Raw genomic sequence first — 6000 nt, 5'->3', positions numbered from 1 at the left:
GAGAGCCTCTAATTAAGATATCATAGGCCTAGGCTAGGGGGGAACTTTTAATTAAGATATCATAGGCCTAGGTTAAGGGATAGCCTCTAATTAAGATATCATAGACCTAGGTTAAGGGCGAGCCTCTAATTAAGATATCATAGACCTAGGTTAAGGAATAACCTCTAATTACGATATAATAGGCCTAGGTAAAGGGAGAGCCTCTAATTAAGATATCATAGGCCTAGGTTAAGGGAGAGCCTCTAATTAAGATATAATAGACCTAGGTTAAGGGAGAGACTCTAATTAAGATATCATCGACCTAGGTTAATGGAGAGACTCTAATTAAGATATGATAGACCTACGTTTGGGGAGAGCCTCTAATTAAGATATAATAGACCTAGGTTAAGGGAAAGACTCTAATTAAGATATCATCGACCTAGGTTAAGGGAGAGACTCTAATTAAGATTTCATAGGCCTAGGTTAAGGGGGAGCCTCCAAATAATATATCATAGGCCTAGGTTAAGGGGGAGACTCTTAATAATATATCATAGGCTTAGGTTAAGGGAGAGCCTCTAATTAAGATATAATAGACCTAGGTTAAGGGAGAGACTCTAATTAAGATATCATCGACCTAGGTTAATGGAGAGACTCTAATTAAGATATGATAGACCTACGTTTGGGGAGAGCCTCTAATTAAGATATAATAGACCTAGGTTAAGGGAAAGACTCTAATTAAGATATCATCGACCTAGGTTAATGGAGAGACTCTAATTAAGATTTCATAGGCCTAGGTTAAGGGGGAGCCTCCAAATAATATATCATAGGCCTAGGTTAAGGGGGAGACTCTTATTAATATATCATAGGCCTAGGTTAAGGGAGAGCCTCTAATTAAGATATCATAGGCCTAGGTTAAGGGAGAGCCTCTAATTAAGATAACATAGACCTAGGTTAAGGGAGAGCCTCTAATTAAGATATCATAGGCCTAGGTTAAGGGAGAGCCTCTAATTAAGATAACATAGACCTAGGTTAAGGGAGAGCCTCTAATTAAGATATCATAGGCCTATGTTAAGGGGGAGCCTCTAATTAAGATATCATAGACCAAGGTTAAGGGAGAGCCTCTAATTAAGATAACATAGACCTAGGTTAAGGGAGAGCCTCTAATTAAGATATCATAGGCCTAGGTTTAGGGAGAGCCTCTAATTAAGATAACATAGACCTAGGTTAAGGGGGAGCCTATAATTAAGATACGGAATAGCGGCACTTTGCATACCCAAATCGACTCACAATTACGACTCCTTCTTGAGTGTATTAAGAAGTTTAACATGTGTATAGCCAAAGCACAGACATTTCTCGGAATCTGGTCATTTCTGCTGCGAACTCCTACATTACGCGGTGATTTGGAGACAAGACTAGCGTTAGAACGCCGACTCTACATGTACATAATAGGGAGTTAAGATCAGGGCCTTATCACGGATCCTTTGCGTATACGGATAGAAATGAACAAAACATTCCTCCTCTTTCTACAGAGTATTATCTGTATACGTACAAGGATCTTTGAGTCAAGCATCCCGAACTTCAGGACCTTTCACTTGGCACTTATGACATTGGGCAATATGAATAAAAACTAGCATTTCCTTGGAAGCAAATCCTTCAAGTAGGCAGTATTTGCTAAAGGTAGAAGATTATGCTTGTTTTCCTATGAATAATGAGGAGCTTTCACTGCAAAAGCTTTGCTAAAAATCTTCTAGCAAATTCTTGAACGTCAGTCCCGATGTCATATTTCTTATGAATGGTCGGTGCTGGTAATCTATTTCATTTTATGGTTTTTGTATTGTTAATTAGAAGGGGTTAAACCATCCTGAACGTCAGGGCTTTTCACTTGGCACCTATAAATGATCAAATTGTTTGAGTGATGTGTGTGGGAGAGGAGCACACGGCTGACCCTGGTATTCGAGGATAGGAGGTCAAGAGGTCTCCTGATGAAAGATGTTGGCGAAAGTGCTAAGTGTTCTCTCCTCGTTGACACACTCTCTCGCGTCACCATCATCCGACTAACCTGTCATCTAACTGGGGAAGTCCTTCATCCTTTTAATAATTTGCCTCGTTATACATCATAGAGCCTCTACTGCTAAGGGAGAGCCCCCATGCAATTGTTTTACTTTGATAGAAAAATTTGTCGTCCACCTCGCTAGACCGAAACCTGAGTTCTCGCAGATTATGAAGTGACACTTAACATTTGGTATTTCGTGCTCAAAGCCCCATCTCGAGTCTCCTCCGAATAAATTGTCAAGTGCTTTGACCTCCGCTACACGTGGCCTCATAAAATCGATGCAGTAAATGATATATATCTACGCGACATGGCTTTAATGGCAAATACAATTTTCGTGACCAAAACGCATGAAATTAGCCATTCGGAAGATGGCAAACCTCTTACTTTAATTTTCTAGCAACCTCAGGAGCAACCTTGAAAAACCGAAGAATTTCCTATCAAGTAAAAAGCATGCTATGCTTTATTCATATGAAGACAAGAATTTCCTCCCTTTCGAAGCATACTCTAGAGACTAAAAAGCGTTTGCTTTGACTTGTAGCAAAGACTTAAATTTCCGAGCATTTGCTACGGTTATATTCATACGAGTACAAGCAAATGCTTCAAAATCGGTAGAGAAAGCAAATGCTAGTTTTTATTCATATGACCCATTGGGTATTAAAGGTAATAACTTGCATACTAAAAGGTATCATATTATGGTAACGAGTAGATTAAAAATGATATGATACTCCTATGCCCTTTCAAAAGAACAATATGGTATTCTAATTAGCTAAGCATGAAATAAGGGCATGACCAGTGCTTTTTCCCCTGTGCATGGACCAGTTTTGGCGACTGATTGTCAGATGAGAGTTCGACGTCAATTCGACGGGTATTCACATTTGGTTCAGGATTCGCAATGCATATACCTTTATTCCTTCAAGATTCACTTATTTGGGACAAGAAACGTTTCTGTGCCGATGCTTAAGGGGAGAGGGGTACAAGCTCCCGACTCACCGGTGCATTAAAAGCACATAATATTACTTCTTAATTTTGATCCGAGACAATATAACAAAGGACATTTCAAACTTCTCCACAGCTTTTACAGTTTTGAGTGTTTCCGTTTCAAGAGTCACCTTCTAGTCATTTGGGAATTTTGAGAGGCAGTTTATCACGGTTTTCTCTGTTGCTCACTTTTTTAACTATCGAACTTGAGGCTTTTGCATTGAAACACTAAAATATGTTGAACAACCAAAAACATTACATCGGCGTGAAAATATTTTTATGATCATTTTGTCATTTGGGAGTTATCATCCCTTTTCACTCTTACGGCTATATCTACGACGTGTGTGCGTGCTCCGGTCGGGGCAAACCTACAACCGGCGATTGGCTTCGGTCGAATATAGTTCATAGTTTACTAATTTTATGAATAATCTAATTTCCCCGATTCCCAAGACCGTTCCTGCGGCCTTATTCATGAAGCCTTCTTATTCCTTAGTGAGCGTTTACGTACTCGTAGGTCGTTCTTAGCGAGTTGCGTCATATTCATGAAGCACTCGTAACTTCAATCGATTTCGTAAGTCGTTACTAGTGTTACGTGGGGTGTTTTCGGGTTCGTAGCGTTTTCTTAGACAGTTGGCGACACTTTCACATACAGCGATCATGGCAGAGGAGTTGATCTTTTTAGATGTAGAAGCCAGACGGGCTTTACGAAGGCAGCGTGTGTTTAGAGACCGATTGCAGCCTCTTGACATCTATGATGACGTAGATTTGTATCAGCGCTACCGGATGACTAGACCAGTCCTTCTTGAAGTCATCGACCTGTGTGAGGACCGAATTGCCCCGGACACCTTGCGCTCCCATGCCGCACCAGCATCTCTCCAAGTTTGCGTTGCGCTCCGCTTTTTCGCTACCGGAAGTTTGCAGCTTGCCAATGGCGACATGGCAAGTAGCTTGAGTCAACCTACAATATCAAGGATTGTCACCAGAGTTGCAGCTACTTTAGAACGCAAAGCACGGCAGTTTATAACATTTCCTCGAACGGCTGACGAGCAAGAACGTGAAAAGGAGGGGTTTTACACAGAACGGTACCGGATTCCAAATGTCATCGGCTGCATAGATGGATCCCTTATTCCAGTAAAGTGCCCATTAGTAAAAGAGGCATCATACGTGTGCAGGAAACAGTGCCATGCGATAAATGTGCAGGGTATTTGTTCTCATGATATGAAATTCACAAACATTGTTGCCCGATGGCCAGGTGCCACACATGATGCGTTTATTTGGTCAAACTGCAACTTGAAAGTAAATATGGAACGTGGACTACTTAATGATGAAGGATGCCTACTAGGTGACAGTGCCTATCCACTCAGACCCTGCCTCATGACACCAGTTTCCCGCCCGGCAGATGCAGCCGACACACGATACAACGTTCACCACAGGCGAGTTCGAAGTATCATTGAACGTACGTTTGGAAGATGGAAAAATCGATGGAGGCTCGGTTCATCACCGTTTTCCTTTTGGCAGCCTTCTGCTTTGCCTTCGACTTCAAGTCATCCCATTTGTGATGAACCGCTTTGGTAGTCCTTAGGACTTTTCCAACAGTGTTGATTTTTCTTGTTATTTCTGTCCACGTGTCGGCCTTCCTCTTAAGCGTTACGACATCGGAAAATTTATTGTAAATCACGGACCAATTCAATTCGACTAGATCAACTAACTTCATAATTTCACTTGGCGAGAAATTGGCCTTCCGGCGATTCCCCTTTGCCTCCTCACGTTGCTGGCTAACGGTCTTGCTCCTCGATTTCTGACTCTCCATGTTAACAGTGTGACAAATATCTCCGAAACGACGTTAGCTAGTCCAGCCACTGTATAAATATTCGCTTTAGACAATGAGGTCGTGCGCAACTGAATTACATAACACATCCATGACTGTTCAGCTCAAGCGCGTTCACGCATATAGGTAGTTACGAGAGGTTTAGTAAGTAACGCGGTAGTAATACGTTAATAATGCTTTGTGAATAATACGTAGTGGCTTACTAGGCTGTTACTAAAGTCTTACTAAGAGCCACGTAAATCGTTCTTAGTGACAAAGTTACGAAGGCTTCATGAATATGGTCCCTGAATATTAAACGTAACGTCCAAATTAATGCACATGATTGTTCGATGCCATTCAACATAATCAATCAAACCAGGCAATGGTTTAAATGTCTAATTTCTTCAATAACTCATGTTTCGACATCGCCTTTGTTCCGATTTCCGGGTAAGTAATGATGCTGTCTTAGGACAGTGATAAAATTAGAGTTTATTTCAAAACATTAAATTCTAAAATATTTACAGGCAATTATTATCCAAGTTCAATTTGAGTTTGAAGGGGAACATCCAGAATATAAGTTTATTTTCGATTAACGGTCAAACGCTCTGCAATACATCACCATTATGAAGGTATTCACGAGGATTCAACACGTTTAAGTAACAAGAGCCTACAGCCGACCGATTCCACAGCCGACCGGGAAGTCAACTATGACTCAGTTCACTGGCCATCGAAAAACAATTGGCATCCGGTACAGGCTCCTGCCCGTGATTGCCCTTGTTTAAAGCTTCGTTCAATTTCATGGTAAAATAACTACGATGTTCTGGTACGAGTTGACATTTTTGTTAATGCATGTCGGAAAGCAGAAATCCTTACTGGCGTTAAGGATGTCATCATCGTTTCAAATAGCTTATATTGAGTTGTCTATCCAACGACCAAACCTGGGAAATTGCCAAACACTATCTTTGCTTGCGTGTTCCTCCGTTTGTCATGAAAAAACACCATGTCAGACGTTTGAGTTTGATTTGTCGATAGAGTTGTGCAAGCTCAGTAGCAGTGATGAAGGTCATCAGATTTACAGTAGAAGAAATAGCAGCCATGTGTATTCAAGATCGGCCTAGAACAAGGTAAAACGACATCGTCTTCAACTGGTTCTTTACTAATGTGGCGGACTGTCTTTGTCACA

The sequence above is a fragment of the Lineus longissimus genome, chromosome 13 (assembly GCF_910592395.1).
Source record: "Lineus longissimus chromosome 13, tnLinLong1.2, whole genome shotgun sequence".
NCBI lineage: Eukaryota > Metazoa > Nemertea > Pilidiophora > Heteronemertea > Lineidae > Lineus > Lineus longissimus.
This window is presented reverse-complemented; position numbering follows the sequence as displayed.